This window comes from Pinus tabuliformis, chromosome 4_1, assembly GCF_031772625.1.
Source record: "Pinus tabuliformis cultivar Carrire ecotype Pingquan chromosome 4_1, CPIR1, whole genome shotgun sequence".
Taxonomy (NCBI): Eukaryota; Viridiplantae; Streptophyta; class Pinopsida; order Pinales; family Pinaceae; genus Pinus; species Pinus tabuliformis.
This window is the reverse complement of record NC_142303.1, coordinates 557,262,863-557,289,765: the sequence shown is the minus strand read 5'-3', so window position 1 is coordinate 557,289,765 and position 26,903 is coordinate 557,262,863. Positions and strand designations below refer to the sequence as shown.

The following is a 26,903-nucleotide window of genomic DNA, read 5'->3' as shown; positions in this document are numbered from 1 at the left end:
ATGCTTTGCATGCACCACTAGATGAACCTGTTACAAATTTTCCCTCACCATTAATTGATGAGTATGTAGATGATACTTTAGATCAAAATTTTGATCTAGATGATCCTTTTCCTGTGACACCTATTGGACCACTAGTTGTTGAACATCGAGATCATACTTCCTCATGTAGTTCAAAAGATTCTCGACCACTTTTAGCACAAAAATGGCACAACATGAGTGATCTCCTAGATGATCCTACCACTATACCTTAGTTTGAGGAAGATCCACAAACACTGTTAGCTATGGAGCCATGCATGTGCATGCACTCTTATATGATGCATGCATCTGATCCACAAAATTATGCAGAAGCAGTTGGGCATCCTAAATGGGAAGCAACAATGGATGAGGAATACAACTCTCTCATTGAGAACCAGACTTGGGATCTGGTTCCACTACCTTCCAATCATAAACTTGTTAGGTGCAAGTGGGTTTACGAACCAAGAAATCAACATATGGCCAAGTTAGTCGATATAAGGTATGGTTGGTGGTGAAAGGTTTTCAGCAGGTACATGGTGTTGACGATGCTGAGACTTTTGCTCCAGTGGTAAAAATGGATTCCATCGAACTATCTCTCCATTGCAGTAGAAAGAGGATGGGAGGTGCATCATATGGATCTGAAGAATGCATTTCTTCCCAGTGATCTCGAGGAGGAAATCTACATGGAGTAGCCACATGGATATGTGCAAAAATCATCTCTGGTATGCAGCCTAAAGAAGTATCTCTATGGTGTCAAGCAAACACCTAGAGCATGGTATGAAAATATGGATTCCTATTTTTTATCTCAAAACTTTCTACGCTGCAAATCAGATTCCAATGTTTATTTTTTGAAGAAAATTGACTCCTTATTGATCATAGTACTCTACGTAGATGATATTTTGATAATAGGTAGTTCAACTTCTACCATTGCTAAGAATAAAACTGCATTGCATAAGTAGTTTTCTATGGCAGACATGGGCTTTTTGAATTTCTTCCTTGGACTAGAGATTGATCAATTATAGTGGTTCCGGGATTAAAATTTCTCAACCAAGGTATGTTAGAGATCTCTTGGTGTGATTTCACATGAGTGACTACAAGCCAACAACCACGCATTCTTATAATGGATAAAGCTTAAGAATGGAAAAGACACACCATTGCTTGATTTCACATTGTACTGTCATCTTGTGGAAAGTCTTTTTTATCTCACTCACTCCTATCTTGATCTCTCATATTTCGTAGGAGAAGTTTCCAAATACATGCAAAAGCCACATGAGTTACACTGGAAATCTGTAAAGCACATCCTTCGATATGTCCAGGGGACAATCACTCAGTGGGATTCATTATGCATCAAATTGTTCTTTGGATCTAATTGGGTTCACAGATTCAGATTGGGTTGCTAACAACATCGATCGCAAGTCCACCTCCGGTTATGTACTTAGTTTGAGATTCGGCCCAACTTGTTAGTCAAGCAAGAATCAAACCACCATTTCATTATAATTAGTAGAGGTCGAGTACATAGGAGAAATGAATGCCACTATTTAGGCCATTTGGCTACAACATTTACTATCTGATCTTGGTATCAATGTCCATCATCTAAATATCATTTGCTATGATAATCAAAGTACACTAAAGTTTTGTAGAGATCTAGTGCGGCGGAAATAGACCAAACATATCGAGATCCACATGCACTTCATTAGAGAACTAATTCATGATGGGATTATTGATATTCAATACTATCCCAGTTTCAAGAAGATTGTTGATATTTTCACCGAGACTTTCACTGAGTAGAAGTTTTGATTTCTGCAAGATCGTCTTGGAGTGAAAGACATGATTGCCTAGTAGTTGTCTTTTCTCTACCTTCTGCATTATATTTTGAGAGGCGGTTTTCTTCCCACTGGGTTTTCCCTCTTTCCTCTTTTCATGCATTGTATATGGGTACCTAAAATGGCCTTCTTGCTGGGACTCATTCATTTTGTATCACACTCACCTAAGTTATTCTTAAGGGGGGTGTTGGTGTACATGCACCTAGTTAGCCTTAATTAGCTTCAGTTCAACTCTAGTTATTGCATGTGATGTGCACTTGGCTTTAGTTAGTTAACTTGAGTGTTTACATGTGGTGTGCACTTGGATTTAGTTAGTTAACTCGATTGCTTACATGTGGTGTGCACCTGACTTTATTTAGTTAACTCTAGTGCTTGCATGTGGTGCATGTGCACATTAATAGAACATAAAGCACACTTGGCTTCAGGTAGCTTTAATTATCCATGGTTATTGCATGTACTAAGCTTAACTTAGTTTCTTTATGGATTGATTCTCGAAACCAATATTGTGTAATCAAAATCATTCTCGATTCCGATATTCTTTTTCAATCTCTTGCAAGTTTGTTCAATTATTCTTTAGGTAGATCCATATTTGCGCTCTAATAATTTTACACCATTGCAGTAATAGACTCAAAGTTTTAACACACAGAAACATGGAAAATCAGTACTTTTTGTGATTGGAGAAGGAACACATGAAATTTGAAATTAATACCTTTTGTGATAAGAGAAGGAAGGTATGAAATTCAAAATGCATTTCGGGATGAAGGGCACATTCTCATGATTTGAATTAATGAGATGGTTTAACAATGTTAAAACAAAAAAATTGTGGTAATATCCATCCAAGTGAGGGGATGGATGAACAACCTTAAATGTGTGTGATAAGAAAGTTTCAAGACTATTCTCTTCCTTGTCGAGGGAGATGCAAACCATCTCTCCTTTCTACTAACACCGAATTCAAGAGATGAAAGATGTGGTTTTCGCTTATCATTATAACTAGGTCGACATGTGGTATTTTTTTAGCCTTTACATTAGCTGGACAACTCATGCAAGTTTGAGGAGGGAAAATGTTTCATGTAACAGATGACAGTAACCCTTAACCAATTTATAGCCAATTTTCATAAATATTTTTTTAATAAATTAAAGTTAGTAAAGGATATACGAAACAAAAAAACCATTCTCATACTTTCCATATTGTACGTGGGATCATGTATTAGATGAAGAATATTCTGAGATTATCAAATAATCCATACCATTCATAATTTAAAGATTTGAAATTCCTCATGCTCAATTATATTAAAGATTCGAAACCTCAAGCCGAAATCCAATATAGGCCATGCCTATCCATATAATAAAATTATAAATTATTTTTTCTTGGGAAACAATTATAATATGTATGTCATATTTTAAAAAATTTAATGATGAAGTTTCATATTAATAATGATGATATTTTATATTTAAATTTAATTAACAAACATATAACAACTTAATACTTACAATATTTTTTTCAATAAAAACTTACTCTTTGTATATGTGTATAAGATTAAAAATATATATAACATGCCAAAAAGATGTCATTCATATATATATATATTAAATTTATGTTAACTTTGAATCTATAAAGTCTCTACAAATCAAAATTTTCAAACATCTTTCCAAAAAATAAATCTTTTGTTCAATTTTTGTTTTCTTAAAATTTACATTAAAAGCAAGTGTAATATGCAGCTTTGCTGCTTAGTACCTACTTCTTATGTAAAAATTAATTGATATCTAATTTAGATTAATTTAAATGTTTAGAGTCAAAAACCTTCAAAACCATGTAATTGATAGTTATTTTATATTAATTTAAATGTTTATTGAGTTAAAAACCTCCAAAACCATGTATATATAAAGTATGCTACATAATAATCATAAACCCCAATTTAAAATAGCTTTACATATAATATCATATTTATATCTCTTAAAATTAAATTAAATTGTTATTATTATTATTATGTAAAAAATTGTATTAAAATTTATAAATATATAAATTTTGAAATGCAACATCAACAATTTTCATGTAAAAAACTTAAAATAATTAATTAAACATTGTCTAAATAAATAAATTATATTTAAAAAGAAATATAAATGGTTTATGCAAATAAATTAGTTTAAATGAATATTGTAACTAAAAAATATGTTGTTATTTATTTTATATAGTAAAAGCAAAAACAATCAAACAATTATTAATTAAACAATTAAAAACTGTCAAATTAAAAATAAAATAAAATAATATATGACTGACTATATTTATTGCCTTTTACAGTTTTATTAGTAAAACTATATAGTAAAAACAAATATTAAAAAAGTGAGGTGGAAAAATAATTTACTAAGCATAAATATTTAGATTTGATAGGTGTACTCTGTTATTAAAAGTTATGACACTTGGTTTGGTACTTCATACATGCTCTCGCATCCAAAATTTCTAGCGTGTCTTCAGAAGCACAAATTTCAGACAAGTATGCTTCAAAGATTAGCTAGTTATGAGAAACGTTGATCGTAAAGGTATTATCCATCATATAAGACTTTGTTGATGACTTGCTAGCTTTGGAAAACCTTCACAATGGAAAAGGAACTTTGTAAAATCCTATTCTCCTTGCAAGTGCAAGATTGCTTTATGGTCTTTCTAGTGTACAAAAAAACTAAACAAAGGTAGCGAAGAGAGCACATGCAACAACTATAGCATTCTAATTAGAAACCACCGGGATCTATAGCATTCTAATTAGCAATATCAGGTATATTGGAGTCATCCATATGTCTTGGGATAGTCAAAATTAAACTTCCCTAATCTCTCTTAACAATGACAACTCATTTTCATAAATATTTTGATTTTGATAGGTGTAATCTTTATTAAATGTTTTGACACTTGGTTTGGTACTTCATACAATGACAATTAATTTTTTTAAATATTTTGATTTTGATAGTTCTACTCATTAAAAGTTATGACACTTGGTTTGGTACCTCATACAATGACAATTCATTTTCATAAATATTTTGGTTTTGATAGGTGTACTCTTTATTAAATGTTATGACACTTGGTTGCATGCAATATATTTTTGATTCTTTGTTTTTGATTTTTTTGTTTTCCTCACCATTCAATTTTAAACACCATGAAATTAACCATTTCATGTATATGAACCAATAGAATATAGAAATTCAAACTTAATTTTTTTCAAAATTTATTTTTGATTTTCAAAATATTTGGTTTAATATTTAATTTTTTCAAACCCTTAATGAATTTTATAAAATCTGTTTAGAAATTTCAAAACTAATTGAAAGTCAAACATTTTCACTAAAAACAAAAACAATATAACCCGCTAAATATAAACATATTTACATTTTAAATCACTTCCCTCCATATTTGATAAGATAGTATGTAAAATAGATCTCTACCGAGTCTTTGATAAGGAGAACAAACACATAGAAGGATGACCAACAAAAAACTAGTAAAATATGAATCTTTGAAAACTTTCAAACTTCTGCAAAGAGCAAACTGTATTGATCTTGAAAATGGTACAATACACACAAGGTTTTTACCAAAGAGTTTTGAACCATTTGTCTTTCTTTTTCATACATTATATATTAAAATGTACAAAAATTTAAGATCCATAATATCCAGGAAAGAAACCATAAAATATTACAACCTTTTTATGATACAATTTACTAAACAAAGTTTATCCCTATTGACAAAATTATGTGTATTCCATGTTGAGCTCTCGAACTGGGAATCATAATACATGAATATTTATTTATTTATTTTCCATACATTATATATCAAAATGTACAAAATTGTAAGATCCATAATATCCATGAAAGAAACCATAAAATATTACAACCATTTTATGATACAATTTATTAAACAAAGTTTATCCCTATTGACAAAATTATGTGTATTCCATGTCGAGCTCTCGAACTGGGAATCATAATACATGAATATTTTCTTACAAGTTGTCTCCAAATAATTTGTTTGGGTTTCCAAATCTTTCTCTTTCGCACGTTGTTTGATTGTCAAGCAAAATGACCTACACAACATAACCAACTCTTGAGACACACCACACGTTTTCAATATATGCATGTCAATATTATACTAGGAACAATGCTCCCAAGATGAGAATTTGGAATCACATGAAACATAAACCTATTGTTGGCTTGATCGCTATATTAGAGCTTCAATGAACGAAAGTTGATGATCAAAATAGACATATGACATCCATTATGTTGCGTTGACTGCAATTTTGGAAGCCAACCATTATAGCTTGCTAACACCCCTTGTGCTTTACTTCACTAGGAGAGGGAGATAAATCTCCACCATTGGTTTATAGTGAGATTAAGGGAAAATTAAGAAAGAAGATATAGCAACAAACCTAGCAAATCACCAATTGGACAGTTATCAACCAACGGAGCATGCTCCAATGGAGGATGATTCATAGGAGAAGCTCTTTCATCTGTAAGATAACAATGCAATTTTCATCAAAGAAAATAATGACATGTAAAGTAATACAGAAAACATAATATTGACTACATGAATTAGGAATCCCATCCATTGCACCTTGAATGATGTGATAGCTAGATAGATGGTGCATCCGTCTATGTGTTTGAATTGAATTCACACTGGTGGGATGTCGCCCCTCTACAAACATTCAGACATTATATTAATAACATTAATAACATCCATTACACACATTTAAGAGAAAATTAATAGGAAAGATATAATAACAAACGTGGAAAATCACCAATTGGTCAGTTGAAAACCAATGAAGCATGCTCCAGTGGAGTATGATCCATAAGAGAATCTCTTGCGTTTGTAGAATAACAATGCAATTTTCATCAAAGAAAATAATGGCATGTAAAGTAATACAAACATCATAATATTGACTACATGAATTAGGAATCACATCCAATGCACGTTGAATGATGTGATAACTAGATCGATAGTGCATCTGTCTATGTGCTTGAATTGAAGGCACACTGGTGGGATGTCGTACCTCTGCAAACATTTAGACACTACATTAACAACATCAAAAACATCCAATACACACATTTAAGAACAAATTAAGAGGGAAGATATAACAAAAAACCTGGCAAACATGGTAAATTTTAGGGGCGAATTTTAGCCCAAGGGCGAAATTTAAGGGGTTTTTCATTTTAGAGGGGGTGAAATTTTTATAAAACACCCATTTCATATATTTAGCCCAACTTTTATTTAAAAAGTAATTATTTTTTTCATTTTTTCCATTTTCTGGTCTCGGAGGTTGTTTGGGAGGTTGTATTTGGTCCCAATAAATAAAAATATAAATAAAGTGCAGGTATGGTAAATAAATAAAACCTCTTTTTATACTTACTCCAAAGGAACGATAAATAAATAAAAATATAAATAAACTAGAGGTATGGTAAATAAATAAAACCTCTTTTTATATTTAGTCCATAACCCTCTTTCTATTTAAGAAGGCTCAGAAAATAGGTTTTATTTAAGTGAATTCTATGTGCCAAATACCATATTTATAAAAGAGGTATGGTAAATTAATAGAAATATAAATAAATGAGAGGTATGGTAAATAAATAAAACATTTTTTTTTTTTTTTATATTTACTCCATAAGTCACCTTATATTTACAAACACGCAATGGTGTAAATAAATAAAAATATAAATAGAGTGGAGGTATGGTAAATAAATAAAACCTATTTTTATATTTAGTCCATAACCCTCATTCTATTTAAAAAGGCTAAAAGAAGAGGTTTTATTTAGGTGAATCCTATGGGCCAAATACCATATTTATAAAAGATGTATGATAAATTAATAAAAATATAAATAAATGAGATGTATGGTAAATAAACAAAGCATTTTTTTATATTTACTCCATAACTCGCCTTATAATTATGAACACTCAAAAAATGAGTTCTATTTAGGTGAAGCCTATGGGCCAAATACCATGGGCCAAATTATTATTAATACCATGCAAAAAAATGAGTTATATTTAGGTGAAGCGTATGGAGCAAATACTGTGGGCCAAATACCATGGGCCAAATTATTATTAATACCATGTGCAAAAAAACATTAGTAATAGTATTAATATTATTATTAATATTAGTATCAATAAAAATAAAGATGGCACATGGTATTGACCCATGGTATTCACCTGGAATGTAGCCTATTTAAAGGGGGGAATTAAACCATCATAGATCCATCTTTACCCTGGATCTAGTAAGCGCCCAGAGGGATCAAATATCGTGATATGCAAACTAGCATAGAGTGAAAAAATATTTGATCCCTCTCGGGGCTTGGTAGATGAAGAGTAAAATGGATCTTGTAATTTAATGTCACTTAAACATTTTAACTTGGTTAAAATAAAAAATAAAATAAAATCGATTATTAATTTTATTAATTTTTATAAATTACTAATAGTAGTTTTTAAGCTCCAGGTTTATGATAACCCATGGTATTGACCCATGGTAATACCATGGTATTCATGTGAGCATAAACTATTTAAAGGGGAAATTCTATCCACTTAGATCCATCTTAGTTCTGGGTCTACCAGGTGCTGAGAGGGATAAATAGATTTTATCCCTCTAAGAGTGGTAGATGTGGAGTTAAGATGGATATATGTTTGTTTTTATGATAATGAGTCTATTAAATAGACTTAGGAAATTATATTGTAAAAAACATCTTAAGGTGAATGGTTAAAGCTACATTTAGTCACTTCACAAAATTTAGTAAAAGATACCAATATCTCCATTAATATTGGTTTTTCTTATTTAACAAAAAAAATTCAAAACAGTGAAATCTTATCACTCTTTCCGCATCACCCTCGCAGAAGAGAGATAGTCGTTGCCCAAATTTCCCACCATTTTTCAAACATTCTCAATATGATATCTTTATGAAAAATTTAAGGTACTGATGTTGGATTAGTTGTTTCAAAAATATGTTGGTTTGTACAACCTTTCATCTTCTCTGTTATTCTTAATTTGTCGTACAACCTTTCATCTTCTTTGTTATTCTTAGTTTGTCGTAATGATCTGTAGGGGTTGAGCCACTGCACCATATTGTCCTAAAAGGAGGAGACTATGCACCAAAACGGAAATTAATCCACATGTTACAACGCTGTTAAAAAATGCAACCATATTGTCCTAAAAGGCGGATATTGTGCACCAAAAAGGAAATTAATCCACATGTTACAACGCTCTTAAAAAATACAAGACGTATGAAGGTAGTGAATTATGCTAATAAGCAATTTAGATTGGGAGAGACGTAATTAAATTTTGTTATTTAATTGAAGATTTCCAATTAAAATAATAATAAATCTACATTTATATATTTATATATTGATTGGAAGGACAACGCATGTTAATATGTCTCATTATATGGCAAAAGCAAAAAAGTACTCAAATGAAAAAAGATAAAAGAAAATAATATAAAAATATCAATTAAGTTGAGTTTCATACTTGTTAATTATAAAAAATAAATTCCAAATTTGTAAAAAAGCTAACTCAAAATAAATTTTGGTAAAAGCCATAGTGAACCTATTTAATGGGTTTAGAAAATATAAATAATGTTATAAAAAGTAAATACTAAATTTGCAAATAAGTCAACTGATAGTAAATATTGGTAAAAACTATGGTTAATCACTCACAAAATATAAATAACTTTATGTAAAGATAAATGAAATGCTAAAACTCTTTAAAAATATATATAAAAATAGAAGTAGAATTTCTAAACAAATAATTTTATATATTATATTTTGAATAATATAAAATACGTTATTATAATCATAATTAAAAATTTTATTATAAAAAATATAAAATATATTTTAAAAATTTTCAAAAAATAATTTTAACATTTTGTTATATGTTATTTTCAAATTTCTATTAAAAAAAATTGATTTTATAAACTTGAAAGGGTAGTTTCTTGGGTCGCGGTTTTATATATACGAAAATATGATCATTTTTACTAGTATTTTAATAATAATTAAAAAATATGCTTACTTTTTATTTTTAAATTTGTTTAGCAATCTTTAGAATGTTTACAACATATCTCTTAAAGAAATTGGAATTAAAAAACATAAATCAATAGAGAAATGGGGGTCGGGGTTTTGTCACTACTTAAAAATTTATGTAAAATATTAATGATATCTTTTAAAGAAAATGAATATTAGATAAAAATTATATATTAAATTTTAGAAAAAATATGACATGAAATTGAATTTAAATTGACATGTTTTGTCTTCTTTTGCCACCACCTAATTTTTTATGATTTTGTAAATTTAAGAGTAAACATTCCAACTCCATTTATTTTTATAAAACTTCTTTGCCACAAAAAGGGAAAAAGTGATACACATTAGCATGCTTTTACACACTTTCTTTCCATTATATCCCCTTCAGGCCTTTGGGATACCTACTACTTTCTTATATTATATAGTTGGGGCTTGCTACTTATTGGCATGTTGGGGTAAACAAACTTGATGTGGTTTTTTTATCGCGTAGTTGGAGTCTATGGAATAAGAAAGAAATTTGATAGCTTGACAAAAGTGGTAGGGAAAAGATTAATCTCTCATACCTTGACAGAACTGGTGGTCAAGATCAACACCTACAAGAACTTTGTTGTGGAATATTATCAAAACTAATAGAAGGATGTGAAAGAGTGTATGGTAAGAACCTTGACAAACACGGCCACTGAAACTTGCAAAATTGTTTGTAGGAAGAGAAAATTATGTTTTTTTTCCAAACATGTATGTTAGTATACTATAGTTTAATGAATATGTTTTCCTATAATCATATATGTTCCATACCTTAACAAAACATTCGCGAAGACTTCACAATGTTTTATTATTCAGTGAAAGATTTGCCAAGATCTTACAAGATTTTATAATTCAATGAAAGATTCACCATGACTTTACAAGATAATATAATCCGGTGAGAGATTCGCCAAAAAAATTATATATACATATTATATTATTGATAAATTGCCTCCCATTTTCCCTATGTATCATAGGGATTCGCCCTTTATTATACATATAAATTTATGGGTGGTTCTTAAAAATTTCCTTGCTGGAAAACCACTAGTTGGGCAGTTGTCAACCAACGAAGCATGCTTCAGTGGAGGATGATCGATAGGAGAAGATCTTTCATCTGTAAGATAACATTGCAATTTTCATCAAAGAAAATAATGGTATGTAAAGTAATACAAACATCATAATATTGACTACATGAATTAGGAATCCCATCCAATGCACCTTGAATGGTGTGATAACTAGATTGGTGGTGCATCTGTCTATGTGCTTGAATTGAATGCACACTAGTGGGATGTTGCACCTCTGCAAACATTCAGACTCTACATTAACAACATCAATGACATCCAGTACACACATTTAAGAGAAAATTAAGAGGGAAGATATGACAACAAACGTAACAAATCACCAATTAAATGGTTGTCAACCAATGAAACATGCTCGAGTGGCAAATGACCCAGAAGAGAAGCTCTTGCATCTGTAAGATAACAATTCAATTTTCATCAAAGCAAATAATGGCATGTAATGTAATACAAACATCATAATATTGACTACATGAATTAGGAATCCCATCCAATGCATCTTGATTGATGTGATAACTAGATCAATGGTGCATCCATCTATGTGCTTGAATTGAAGGCACACTGGTGGGATGTCACACCTCTGTAAACATTCAGACACTACATTAACAACATCAATAACATCTTGTACACACATTTAAGAGCAAATTAAGAGGGAAGATATCGCAACAAACTGGAAAATCACCAATTGGGTAGTTGTCAACCAACGAAGCATGCTCTAATGGAGGATGATCCATAGGAGCAAACACACTAGTGGGATGTTGTGCCACTGCAAACATTTACACAATACTTAATTAAGAAATGGTTATTTTTGTATAAAGAAATATAAACATGTTGATCTCGTCACTTTATGGAACTTACCTAGGACAATAGATGATGCACTATTGGAATGAGGACGACCTTGTTTATTGAGATGTTGAAACTGAAATGGTTCATAATTGGATGTAGGGACATTCAAATCAATTTCCATGCTGCCACTTTCTTTGCCTCCTTTGTTTTTCTTTTTAGAGATAAGGAAACTCTTCTTCATCTTCAAAGATGACCCATAAGCACCCAACCCAAGGGTGAAGTCATAGTTCATAATATGAAGATCATCGGCATCGTCCATCATTTTTTTAACCAAACCTATCAACTGTTTTGTCTTGCTCAAAGTAGTAGGAGGGTTATTCCTCAACAGGTCTATGTAGCCAAACAACTCCTCTCTAGCCAATTGAAGTTCTTCAACATTTGGATCTACATTGTTATCAACCATGATAGTTGTGTCAACATCTGTATTGAGGTTTGGCTCCTATATAGCTATCTCAGGAGGGGCATTGAATGTATTGGGTGTGGTATCATCATCCAATAAATCATTTGAATTCATTGAAGGGGAATACAACCAACCTACCTTTATGGCATGCTTGCAAACATTGCCACGAATAGACCATGGGAAATCACAAGTGAAAAAAATTGTGTTATGCCAAGTGATAAGATATTGCATATCAGGTGTACTTTGACTCCTCACCCAATAAGTATGAGATATGCTCTCATGAGGGCTGCAATCACTATCTAGAATTCTTCTAGCTTTTTCCATTGACGATTCAAGTTGCTTCTCTTTTTCATGGTTGTTCAAATATCCTTATTTTTTTCAAAATTTCCTTGAATCGGTAATACGGTTGAACATTAGTGAGGATAGTATAAAATATCCAATCCATCCTACGAGAACATTTCTTTCTACGATCAAATAGAAATGTAGTCTTGAGATAACAGTGGTATGATTCCACATCATTATTTGTCTCTTGATTTGCATGAGGAAAATCTTTGCAGCCTTTTACCCACATCCCTAAATGTAAAAACTCAATTAGTAAATGTATATTATATGTATGAAACAAAAATATTATAAACATAAGAAAGAGTATGTGCACTTACTAAACTTATCACCGACAACCCAATTCTTGTGGAAATAGTCCAAAAGCTTCACCTCAGTTTAAAATTTGGTGAAATTTTCATTTATTGCATTAGTCACTTCATAATTCGAACAATTTTTCATGATATGGCCTAGTTCATTGAACATCTCTTTTCCTTTTCTAAACTACTGGCTAACTGATTAACATTTTTGAGCCATGCCCTCCTTACATGCCAAACACACAATATTACTTCACACTTGGTGAGGCTCATGCCATATTTAATTCATTTTAAGTGAGAAATATTTAGATTGAATACAAGTTTCAATGTGAAATAAGAAGATTGAGGTTACCTCAAAGCAATAATTTCATCCAATGCATCATCAACCATAAAGGCCTTGACCTTCCAATCATGACGAAGATGATAACACATATGCATTAGGTGCTCCAACCACAGTGATATATCTTGCGTTGTACTACGTGACATCACCACCCATGCAATGGGAACCTCGCTTTGTTGGTCGTCAAACACCATGAGTGTGTACAACTGATACTATCATATTTAAAAAAATGAAGTTAATTTTACGTCATTAATCATATTGAATCATTACAACAAAAATGATTTCACTAAATGAATCATTGCAAAAATACTAACCCCATATTTATTTGTGTTGAATGTTGAATCCATGGCTATTAAGCTATTATGGGATAGCTTAACCATAGTGTCCAACATCCATTTTTTTTGTATTCTAGCTATAAAAGGGACATTTTCACCATTCGGATTTTGATAAAAGAAGAAATAATTTGGTGTTTTTCATACCAAAGATTCACACTCATTTCATCTTTTTTAAGAAGTTGGTAATTTCATTTCATCATATGATTATAGATGTTTGCGACATATTTTCTGTATAAGAAAAAATCCCTATCTCGATCATTGGCATCTATGTCAACATATTTTTTAATATGCATTTTACAAACTAAGTCAACAGTCACTTGTAGAAAAAAACAGGTTTCAACATAAGAAACCATGTCCCTTAAAAGCCTTGGCTTATGCAAAGACCTAGCATCACCTGCAATGTCACGATTTCCATGACAAGGCCATCCTTCCCCATCTCCATGATCATACATGTTATATGTTATCATTGCTATTGCTATCTCATGGCTTTGAACCATAACTTTTACAATAAAATGGCACTGGCAACCCCCCTTTTTCACAAATGACTGCTTTCGTTTAGTTGTACATTTTTCTCTATTGTCCTCTGGACCATATGAGCAAGCATAACTACATAAAAAAAATTAAGACGTCAAAACATATGACAAATAATAAAGCACTATTAATACCAACATCTAAAGAAGGCATTTCTAAAATACTTATAGTTCCCATCGTAGGGCAGCACTACCCCTTAAGCTTGGATCTTTGGTTAAGCCTGAAGTTTTGGTTTTTCATTAGGAAAAGGTACATGGAGCCTCTAGATTCATTTCCTCTCCTTTAATGAAGTCATCAACTCTATGTACAAGAATTTTTTCAACTCAATCAATACTCATGTTGGCCTTAGATACTTCAGACCAAACTAAATATTTACTAGAAAATATGATTTTCTCTTTAGGGTCTTGCACCTCAAGGCCCATTATAGTCTTCCATTTCTTTTCCATTTTGTCTCACAATTTGCAAAAAATGTGGAAAAAAATTAGGAGACCTATTGTCCCAATGAACATTTACAAGTAAAAAATTCAATGAACCTAACTCCCTCACATCATGTTCAAAATATTGCACTCTGGATCGCAAAGAAATATCACAAAGGGGAGTTGAATCTTCTTTATTTGCTAGAATGTATGGAATAAGAGAAATATGTATAATGAACATAGAAACTACTCTAAGCTCTAAATTTGTTTGGGAATGTATTCATAAATAAATCTCATGTAGATTTGAATGATGGGCCTTCAAACAACTCTAAAATGTGCTTGAATGATGGAAAAAATCTCAATTATCTACACTATAAACAAAGATTTCTCAGTATTGTGAACATATAACCCACTGGCAGCACTCAGAGCCATGCTTTTGTAAATGGAGCTAGTCTTGATCCTTTTGCTGAACATATAGTTTTGTTGATCAAATTTCTTATCGATACTTTTAAGCAGCAATTTGTATATATAGGCCACTGAAATGAAACGACTATTGATTTTTTACACTACCTATTTTGTTGGGCACCACTGTTACGGTTTTTGAGGTTGTTGAATTCATCTTCCTAAGTTAAATTTAGATTTTTTTTGGTTCCTCCATATATTGAATACAATTATTCAGAAAAACCAGACAACATTGAACATAACCACCAAGTTGTAGATTCAAACTACCATTTTTTGCCGATAGTATTGTTGAAGATTTATGACCCATTTTTGGTAGGGATTTTACACTTCTTTTGAATGCATCTTTTTGCTTTAATCCAACAGTTTTAATGTCAACACATCAAGTTTAAAATCTTGCCACCTTAGAATTTTGATTTCAGAGGTTCATGAGTAGTCTAAATCTATTTTAAAATTAGAATTTGAAGCATGAAAATTACAATCTAAGAATTTCTTGGTTTCAAATATTTCGGTGCAAAACTGAAAATATTTGATTGTCAAATTTAAGTTGGAGAATATCACCTATCATGAAGCTCAATATAGAGAGTTTCATGTAATCGTATGACTTTTGTGTATCACAATTTGGAATTTAATGTGTTAAAGCTATAAACCCGAGGCATATACATCAAAATTTTGGAAAATCAAAAGTATTAATCTCATTGAACATTTAACATTTCATACCCTACATTTCAGGTTAGTCAAACATCCATTTAATTTGTAATGTTAAAGCTTTAACTTCCAAAAAAAATTGCAAGCCTCCTTCAGAAAAACACTAGAAAATGATTTTTGTCGGCGGTGGGAAGTGATTTTCCAGCGCCTACATGAGTGCTAGAAAATCATTTTCCAGTACCTACATCAATGCTAGAAAATTATGATATTTTTTTTTCTAAATAAAACTAAATCTATTAATGGAACAAAAATAATAATACATGGAGGCACCGGCCTCTGCAGAACCTGTCTCAGATTTTACCATGTTTTAACAGACAGTAACTGAAAAAAGACTGCCCTCAAGGGGAAACCAGTCCAAAATTCACTGTATGAGCTGCCCACGCAGGGGAACCAGCCTGTAATAACCTTGTAGAAGAGTTTTTTGAACCAAACAAACAAAATTGACCCCAATTGACAGCAATTACAACAAAAAAACTTCAAAAAGTACCCCTAAGATGGTGACCGGGTGACTAAAAAACCTGAAAAGAGACCTTGGCCTGCTAGGTGTCAGCAGGTGGCAGAGGTTCCTCCACAATGAGACACCTGTAGGCATCCATATCTTCTTCGTCTTGCTGTTGTCCGCTCGTCGTGGCTTCCATCTTCGCATTGCCGCCTAGAGTGCTCGTCGTGGCTTCCATCTTCGCATTGCCGCCTGGAGTGTTGTGTACCTGAGCTGCGTCCGTCCGGTTCAGAGCTTCACCATGAGTTCTGCGAGTCCCCGAGCTGCTACCATGAGTTTTTCACCTGCTGGTGCTGGTCCTGTCCTGAATGATGCGTGTCGGGATGACAGTGCTCTGTGGCTCCTCTCTGAAGGCAACAAAAATGGTAGCAATAATACACGGGTGCTCCAAAGTGCACCGAAACTGGAACTGGGTAGAATGGCAGGGATTCATCGTCGGGACAAAGTCATCAAAAGGTTGCTGGGCTTCCTCATCACGCCTATAGCCGGCCATCTGGGCATGCCCCCGGCCACTGCGGTGAGCAGCAGACGAGGGCGAGGAGGAATCCACAGGAGTAGAGTCAGAGAGGGACAGTGAGGGAGGGCGAGTGGCTCTGCCTCTGCTGCTACCCCTTCTACATCTCATCCTGTGCTGCAAATGAGGCATATTTTCCTGGTAAGTATTGGTTCAACGGGTGCTTGGAGGAGCAGGAGGAGGGATGGAATGGCTCGTGGAGGCAGGAGAGTGGGGAATTCGATTACCAGAAGTAGAATTCAGGGCCGAAGCAGTAGCTCTGAAACAACAGAACAGGTTGTGCGAGAAGTGGGCACCTTCGACCATTTCAATGCAACAGAGGATCTGGCACCTTCTCCCCATAGTCGTTCGAGAGCTCGGCTCTGCAGCAGCGGGGAGGCAGTTACAGGCTAGAGGAGGTAGAATGGGGGGAAGGTGATCCGAATTCTCCATCTTATGGATCAGAGTGAGGTATCCTCGGCCTTCACCCAGCATTAAATTTTTTCCGCTTTCAGACAGCATTAAAACGCCATTAATTGTGGCAGTGGGTGTCTTGGTTGCAACGTGGGTGGCCATGTGGCCACGCCACTTGCTAGCTCGGATGAGCTGCGTTGTACTAGCACTATTAATCACTCGCATCCAGTTGTTCTGCATCTCTCTGCACCAGATTGATGCATTCCTATAAATGAGAGTTGTCATTTAAAATGTCAAGCGAGCCAGCGTTTAGAACTTAATCACTATCCACCCCTAGATTTGCCAAGAGATCCGCCACTTTATTGCCTTCCCTTTTGATATGTTGGAATGTGATTGCTCTATTGGTTAAGAGCCATTTTTCAATGAGCTCTAAATGTGCCGCTAATCTCCAGCTGCTAGCTACCTTGTGGGCATGTGTACCTTGCAGGATGTGATTGACTATGGTGATAAGGATTTGTGAGTCTCCTTCAATTATTATAGGAAAAAAACCATGCTTCTGAGCTAAGCACAGTCCCTGCCATAGTCCTTCTAATTCCGCTAAGTTGTTTGTGTCCCATCCTATTGATCCATAGAAAATCAAGAGAGGTATGCCTTCATGATCCCTGAAGATTCCTCCATAGCCTGCCTTACCTGGGTTGCCTTTAGAGGCTCCATCAAAATTTAATTGTATCATTCCTTGGGAAGGAGGTTGCCATTGACTTGGAGCATTGGAATTTTGAGAGATGTTGCTAGAGTGCTCGTGGGTCTGGGAAATACAAAGATGCCAATTCTCCCATATGTTCTTCTCCTGAGGAAGGGTAGGTAAGTCCTCTTCATGCCAATTTTGAAGGGCCAAGGTCTCCTGTAGATTGTTGCAAAAATTATGCCATATGATATCTAGAGGAGTACATTGATTCTTAAAAATGCACCTGTTTCTTTCTTTCCATAAAGTCCATACAAGTAGGCCTGGAATAATTTTCCATAGAGAGTTTAGCAACCTACTCTTGTAAGGATCGATTGTCCAGTTTCTAATGGTGTTTGTGATATCCTCTATTACTCTGCCCCTCTTTTGACATCTGAATTCAATTTTTTCCCATAGTTTATTGGCAAGATGGCATGTGTCCATGAGATGTTGGATTGTCTCTTCCTGTTGGTTACAATTGGGGCATCGAGAGGGCCCATGGAAGCTTTTCTTCCTTAGATTGTCCCAGGTGAGAATCCTTTTTTGACATAGCAGCCATAGAAACATTGAGATTTTGGGCCAAATGACCAGAGACCAAATTTTGTCCCACATTGGGTCTTTTCCATCCTGATAACCAATCAAGAGATTGTACACCTCCTTTGTAGTGAAAGTCCCACGTGGTGTGTATCCCCATCATAGGATATCCTTCTTGTCTGAGAATCGGATTTTCCTGTTCATGAGTTCTGTGTCAAGCTCATTATGGATTTGCTCTGTTCCTTGTCGGATTATTTGTGCCACATTTAGCCATTGCCTATATCCCTGATTGAGGCCTGGAGTCCAATGCTGATTGACTGTTTCCTCCTGTTGCGTTTCCCAATCCTCTGTATGTGGAGGTTTAAATAAATTGCTGAGCCATGGTCTTTGTTGCCAGGAGTCCACCCAGAACCTAGCATTACTGCCTTCTCTGATTTCCCAAAAACTGTGCTTCTGTATCATGTTGCTATGTTGTTTTGCTGCATTCCAGATTAGTGATCCCTTTTCAGTGGGAAGAAGTCTGATTAATTCATCTGGCGGCCTGTTATTTGCATATTTGGCAGTCCATAGTGTTTCCCAAGGTGTGTGTGGAACTGATAGCCATTTCCACCATATCCTTGCTCCCATAACAACATTGCTATGTTGAGGATCATGGAGACCCGCCCCTCCATATTTTTTAGGAAGGCAAACAGTCGTCCATTTAACCAATGCCCATTTTCTATTTTGGCCTGAGGATCCCCATAGAAAGTTACGTTGCAAGTTTTTGATTCTTTTAAGCACCCATTTTGGTGCTGCTAACACAGAGAAAAGATAAAGAGGCATCGATTGTAAAATGACCTTAACCAGCACCATACGACTGGCCATATTAAGGGCTCTATAGGTCCAGGAGGAAAGGCGAGCTTCAAGCTTTTCGAGGAGCAAATGCCATGAGGCATGTTTAATAGCTGATTCAGTCAATGGGGCGCCTAAATACTTTGAGGGAAGAGAGGCTTTAGAGAATCCAAGGATGTGAGATATAGAGGATTGAGTGGATGGGGGGGTGTGAAAAAAGAAAATTTGGGATTTTGCAGTATTGATGCTGGCTCCAGAAGCTTCCGAGTATTCATCAAGCAGAGATTTGAATTTAAAAGCTTCTTGAACTGAAGGGTGCCCAAACAGCATGTTGTCATCTACAAATTGTTGATGAGTGATGGCTAGGGATTCATGGATAGAGATGCCTCTGATCTACTGAGTATGAAGAGCATTCTTTATTAGACGTCCTAGCCCTTTAGCCATTAACACAAAAAAAAGGAGATAGAGGGTCTCCTTGGTGAATGCCTCTTGAGGGGTGGAAAGGACAAGAGGGAATACCATTTACTAAAATGGAGAAAAAAGTAGAGGAGACCATACTCATAACCCATCTGACCCAGGTAGGAGAGAAACCAAAGGCAGTAAGCATTCTTTGCATGTAAATCCAGCTTAATTTGTCAAAAGCTTTTGAGAGATCAATTTTGAGAAGCATACCTGCTTTTTTGCTATGCTTTAAAGAATGGATGATCTCATGAGTGAGGATGATGCCGTCAATAATTTTCTGTCCTTCTACGTATCTCGATTGTTCTGGCGATATTAGCAGGGGAAGTAGCAGTTTCAGGTGGGAGGCTATGACTTTGGATATGACTTTGTAGATAACATTGCAGAGAGCTATTGGCCTAAATTTGTCTGGAGTCATAGAATGCTCTTCTTTAGGTATGAGTGCAATAAAGGTGGCATTTAGAGATGGAAGCATCCAATGCAAAGTTCTAGATTCTTCCACAACCTGCCAAACATCCACTTTGATGAGATCCTAGAATTTATGAAAGAAGTTGGAGGTAAATCCATCTGGTCCAGGAGCTTTCCCCTCTTTGAGTTGATTCATTGCTGTTTCAACTTCCAATAGAGTAACCGGTCTAAGGAGTAATTGATTATGTTCTTCCATGATAATTTTAGGGATATGCTGGAGAATCCTTTCTATTGCTGGCTGTCTGTTGATTTGTGGTTCCTGATGAACGCTTTTGAAATGCTGTAGTATTTCTCTTTCAATATCCTCATGTTGTTCCATCCTTTCTCCTTGCTGATTCTGAATTTGTGAGATGTTGTTGTGCATTCTTCTTTGAATGGTGGTGCGGTGAAAGAATTTTGTGTTCCGCTCTCCCTCTTTTAGCCATTTTACTCTAGATTTCTGCCTCTAGAGGATCTCTTCTTGCTTTCTTCTTTCATCCAGTTGCTTCTGTAGGTTCTGTTCTTTTTCGATCAAAGTTTCTGTCCTTCCGTCAGTTATTATTGTTTGCTGAATTTCCATCATTTCTTGTGCTAAAGCTCTTTGGGCTTGAAAGATATTTCCAAAGGTCGTTTGATTCCATTGCTTGATATGTGCTTTGAGATGTTTAAGCCGTTGTTGAAATTGATACATTTTTTATCCTTTTGGGGGTTTGAAACTTTTCCAAATGGAGGTGACCATATTACTGAAATCCGGGTGGGTAAGCCAAAATGCTTCAAAGCGGAAGGGTCTCCTTGTGGAGTTGCCAGGTCTTTGCCATTGCAGAGATATGGGCCAGTGATCTGACCCTGAAAGCGGCAAGATTGAGGCAGTAAAATCTCCTCCTACATGAATTGCATTGTCAGATAACAAGAAGCGATCCAGCCTCGAGGCAATTTGTTGCGAGCCTGATCTTTTATTGTTCCAGGTGTAAATTCCATTGTTAAAAGGTAGATCGATGAGCCAGTTATTTTGTATGAAGTCCTTGAAGTGGTTGCTTTCCATATCTAGTCTGACCCATCCTCCATTCTTTTCTTCAAGCTTAGTGATCATATTGAAGTCACCCTCTGCAATCCAGAGAGGATGGGCTCTGGTGGAATTGATCCTTGCAATTGTGCTCAACAATGCCAATTTGTTCGCAACATCCTGAGGGAAATAGACATTGGTGAGATGTCCATGAATATTGGTCCCGATAATATGAAAAGTTGCTTGAATGAGATTATGATTCGCATGAAAATTAGTGAGCGAAATAGCTTGTGTATCCCATGCTATTGCCAGTCCCCCTGAAGCTCCTGAAGCATCCACTGCCACTGACTGGCTTCCTGGCTAGGCTTTTGCGAGAATGGTGTTGATGGTATTACTGTTACATTTTGTTTCTTGCATGAAGAAAATGTGAGGTTTCTCCTGTTGTATCATGTTTTTGATCATTCTGTACTTCACAGGGCTGTTTAACCCTCTTAAGTTCCAAGATGTGAGCTTCATGTTTCAAGATTGGGTAGCGGCCTGTAGTACTTTGTTAACTTGGAATATCTTCTTGACTCCACCAACATTTCCCCGATGATGATGGTTCTTTGTAGATCTGTCTTTCTTCCTCGTTTCTTGGTATCTTTGGGGAGGTTTTTCCCATCCCATTGACTGCCTGGTTGAATCCCTAGAGTTCGCTGCTGATGTGCTCTAGAGAGGATTACCTCCAAACTTTCTAGTTGTCTATCCAGGATTTTATCAAACTCTTTCCTTCTGCAAGCTTGCTCAAGACTGAATATATCCAGATCCCCAATGTCAATACTTTCAGGTTCCTCTTCCATATGTTTGGGCTCACTGCTTCCTTCTACTAAGTCATTTGAATGAATTGGTTCTTGGTGAGAGATATCCATTTCCATTCCATTGTACCTCGATTCAGATTCCTTGGTGGGCTTGGATGTTGGGCTTGTTAGGGTCTGAGATGGCTTTGGGTCTATCCTAGTGACTGAGGGCTGAATTACCAAGGATGGCTTGAGTATATCTTCGATGTGGGTGGAGGGTTCAGAGTCCTTTAAAGCTGATTGAGCTAAGATATCAAAGTTGTTGCTAGTGGAGGGTAGGGATGAGTTGGCTGTGGGATTTTTGGATCCTGAAGCAGATTTTTTGTGGTGCTTTTTCTGGTGTTGACTTTAGTAAATCCTTCCTCATCAGTTTTTCTGGAGGTGGTATTGGTATTGGGGTTTACGTTTAGGGGGCAGTCACGGAAAAGATGACCATGTGCATGGAATTTTCTACATCTAAAAGGGACATGTTCATAGTCTATTGGCTGAATCCATTCAAAATCATCGTGATATAGACTTACCGAGTCTAGAAGTGCCTTGTCTAGATGCATGTAAACACAGATGCGAGCATAGGAAGTGTACCTTCTTAGTTTCGTTTCTTCGGCTATCTTTATGAAGTCGCCCAGACCATTTCCAATGTCTTTTAGAGATTCTTCATCCCAGTATTCTAATGGAAGGGAGTATAGGTGGATCCAAATAGGTGCCCAACTGAAATCCTCTCTGTCCAGATTGAATCTTTCTATCCAGTCTCTAAGATACAAGCCTGCGGAGTTGAAGAAATAGGGACCGCCGTCTAGGACTCTATTATGGTCTTCTATGCAGTTGAAGACAACCGTAAAGAAGCCTTTGGGTCCGAGCTACAGGGTTACATGTCCTTTGGGTTTCCATTTGGCCGCAACCCAGCCCTGTAGGGCTTTCTCTGTCGGCCAGAAGCCAATAAATTTCCCTATGAGAGCGTGGTCCTTCATAAATTGGATTTGGGCATTGATCCAGTGACCAGGTAGTTCTATCTTGGGTCGCTCTACTGCAATAGGTTTGCAGGTGGCCGAGGTGGCTTTGGGGATCTCACTGTTCAATGTCAGATTGTCTTGCTACTGAGTCTGAGGCAGTGCCTTCGTGTCCTGTGGTAATTTTTGTTTCCCTTGCTCTGCTGGGTCAGTTTACTTTGTAGTGCTGATGGGCTCTGTCATGTCAAAATCCCTTTCAGTCTCATTGTGAATCCGTATCTCGTTGTTGCCACTGGGGGGAGGCACCGCGTCCCCCCTGGAAGGGGATCCATAGCAGTGGATCTGAATGCTGGGTTGTGCGGTTGCCAGAGAAGCTAAGGTTCTGCAGGTCTGTCATTGTTCAAAGAGGGTCAGATGTTGTGTAGCTTACCCGAAACCCTAAGCCGTAGAGCTCCCTCCATCAGCAAAATCCTCTGAACATTTCCTAGAAAATTATGATATTGAAGTGTCAATGCGAAGTTATAGTTTTGGAACCTTGAAAACATTATTATTAAAGTTAAGGGGTCAATAAAGTGCTTCTAGGTAACCATGTCTTGATGTCTTTTGGAGTCTAATTTTTCAAGTGAGCTGCATCACCCCTCACCAACACTAAGAGAAAAATGACATAATGAAGGACTTATATATATTTGTTGATTAACTTATAGTAGAGGGATAATAAAGATTGATTATTTACAATATCTATACGAAATGGACTTAATGAGAATAAATGAGTTAGAAAAAGGAAAATTGACATGCCAATAAAAGAGAGACAAGGGAAGGATCAGTCATAGTCCAAAACTCTAGTTTGGATTGGCCACATTTTTTTCAATCTTCGTGAGAACACCAACTTAAAGCACTATCACTTTGTTCATGACTACTTTATATTATTACTAGTTCACAACTACAAACGTAGATTTAAGGAGGGGATTCAAGTCCATCGACATATCCTATATTTTATTAGAAACCAACTAAATGCATATTGATAAGATAATATGTCATTTATGAGTCAGCCACTATGTGGTTATTGTTATGCTAATGTAGTGGTGTGTCGAGGAGAGGCACACCCTTAGAAATGGAATTCCTCCTCCCCTTTGGATCGATACATGGGAGTTTCAATGATAATTAATTGCTAAAATTATAGATATAGCATTAAAATTTATGTGTAGCTAAATTGGAAAAAAAAAAAAAAAAATTGGAAAAACCATAATAAAATGCAATGGCTCTTGTTAGATTAAATAACTCAATTATGACAATATAAGTTTTTTGTGTCATGTCTAACAAGTTATAAGTTATTTAAAGGATGCATGTCCAAATATTCCCATCTTTTGAGAGAAAAAGGGGAAATCTAGTAAACTCCAAGGGTGGAATAAAAGACAATTAACCCAACTACAACAATAAGAGAGTGGGAAGAGATTGGAGTCGCCACCATGTTCTTGAATGAAAACACAAACCAAAAGGGGGAATAGTGAGGAAAGAGGTACTTACTGATATCTCCTTTAACAGAGGTTGAAGAATATTTGAAGAGAAAAAGAAATGGAAAATGAGTTTCTGACAAGTCTATTGTAGGCGTTGGTAAATTAGATCTTTGGTAAATTATATATTAGTGTTTTATGAACAACAACTACATAAAGTGGCAACCAAGTGCATGAAAATAAAGTGTTTGATAAATCTGATAAGGATGGGTAACGATTTTTGAGGCGGTGGCCACCATTTTTGAGGTGTTGGTAACCATTTCCAAGGTGGTGGAGCATGCAAGGGCCAATTTATAGCGTTAGGGAAAAAGTTCAGTTGGTAAATTCTTAGGAACTGTTGCTAGCGAGACAGATGGGAAAAAGTGCGAACTTTAAACGATATGTTCTAGATGGAGCAATGCTCTTACAGGTGTATGGGGTTGACATGTTGGCAATTTTCAGAGGAGCTGGTTGGGAGCCAATTTTTCACCTCTTCACCGAGTATGATCTTAAGCTCACCTCTGATTCATTAACTCGTTTGATAGCACTAGCGCTAGGGTTCAGTGTTTCTATTTCAAGTAACAGAAGAAAGCATTGCGGAGGCAATGAAAACATCAGCTAAGGGGCAAAGATGGTTTAAAAGATAGGTGGTGAAAGGAGTAGATCTCAATTATTTCTTGAAGGAGGACAACCATGATCCTCGCTGGAGCGTTGGGGTGCACATCAATATTTTAGATCCAGAATGGGTTGAGCCTATGAGGAAGACTCAACTTTATCAGACATGTGATGGTCGTTTTTATAAAGTTTTCTTATACCATATGTGATTTCGTGTACATTTGGTTGGTTTTAACAAGATGAACCTGCCTTTTTACCTTCATCAAAGTTTGTTTAAGATGGTGGCCTCTGCAAGAAAAAGGAGGGTTTGGTACCCCCATGATGTATACAACCACGATTTGATCAAGATGTTATACACCCATGAAATGAACAAGAAATCATAGCATCCGAGGAGGACATTGGGACACCCCTTTTCCAGAAGGCATAAGAAGAAAATTATTGTTATACAGGTCGAGAGAAGCCAACAAGCTATTGGACAAACAAAAAAACCCCTAATAGGAGAAAAAAACCCTAGGGTTTCTAGGGTATATAGAAGGAATAGGACACCAGTCAGAATTCTAGGAGACTGAGGAAGATGAGACCTTGAAGGAAGTCCAAAATAAGGGTGAATATCCTATAAAACATGATCCTACAAAAAAATTTGCAAGGAGGCCAAGAACTAGATCCACGGACTAAAGCTTGAGTTCAAAGCTAAGCTGAATCTCAAGCTTAAGGAGCCTATTTTCATTGAATATGAAAAGGAAGATGAGCCTGTTAGAGATGAGGGGTTGTTAGTAGTATTGGTGACACAATATCCAACAGCTGAGAAGAGCCCACAAAAGAAAAGAAAAGGAGCCATGAGGGCAATCACAAAATAGGACAAGCTAGAGGCCATTGCAAGCTGAGCAGGGGAACTTAGAGTCTCAAACCCTAGGGTTTTTTGCTAGGGTTATTTTCTATAGGGATAGACTTTGTTTATTAAATTGTATCATAAAAATATTGTAATATTTTATGGTTTCTTTCCCGGATATTAGGGATCTTAAAGTTTTGTACATTTGGTTATACAATGTATGAAAAACAAAGACAAAGGCTTCATAACTCTTTTGGAAAAACCTTGTGTGTATTGTAGGAATTTCAAGAACAATATAGTTTGCTCTCCGCAAAAGTTTGAAAGGTTTCAAAGATTCATGTGTTACTGGTTTTTTTGTTTTGTTTTGTTTTTTTTTTTGGATTTTTTTTTGTTTTTTTGTTTTTATTTTTTATTTTTATTTATTTATTTATTTTTATTTTATTTATTTATTTTTATTTTTATTTTTATTTTTATTTTTATTTTTAGTTTTAGTTTTAATTTTTATTTATTTTAATTTTAATTTTTATTTATTTTAATTTTTATTTATTTATTTTATTTTATTTTTATTTTTATTTATTTATTTTATTTTATTTTATTTTTATTTTATTTTATTTTTATTTTATTTTTATTTTTTTATTTTTATTTTATTTTTATTTTTTTATTTTTATTTTATTTATTTATTTATTTATTTATTTTTTTCCTGTCCTCCTACGTGTTTGTTCTCCTTTTTTTTGCTCATATGTTCACATCTTCAGTATTGGAATATATTTGTAATGAACTAGAATTCATGTTTGATTGTTCACTCTCATAATATTAAAATTCTCTAAGCATTTTTCCATATAAATATTACAAAAATCACCCTATGGTTTGAGACTTGTAACCTCATATTTGAAACCAAAATAGGTAACCTAAATTTTGAATCAACATTGCATTTATTGAATAAACCTTTCCTTGCATCCTGTAAAGTGGAGAATAGGGTGTGGGGCAGAGATTTAGAACAAAGATTTGATACTGATGAATGTGAAACAGGGTACTAATTGGCTTTTCTTTATTATTTTCTAGTAATATTGGGAACAAAGAAGCAGGATATATGAAAAGTTGCATTATTGTTTAACATGCTAAACAAAGAGTCAAAAGTTTTTTCTTAAGAAAATATTATT

The 26,903-nt window shown here is 34.9% G+C and overlaps 1 non-coding gene across 1 annotated transcript; it reads right to left on the bottom strand.

Annotated features, from left to right (window-relative positions):
• Positions 1-2,652: 2,652 nt before the first annotated feature.
• Positions 2,653-2,784, bottom strand: LOC149177062 (U6atac minor spliceosomal RNA). The gene has a single exon (XR_016258967.1). It is a non-coding gene; the product is annotated as a U6atac minor spliceosomal RNA (small nuclear RNA).
• Positions 2,785-26,903: the final 24,119 nt, after the last annotated feature.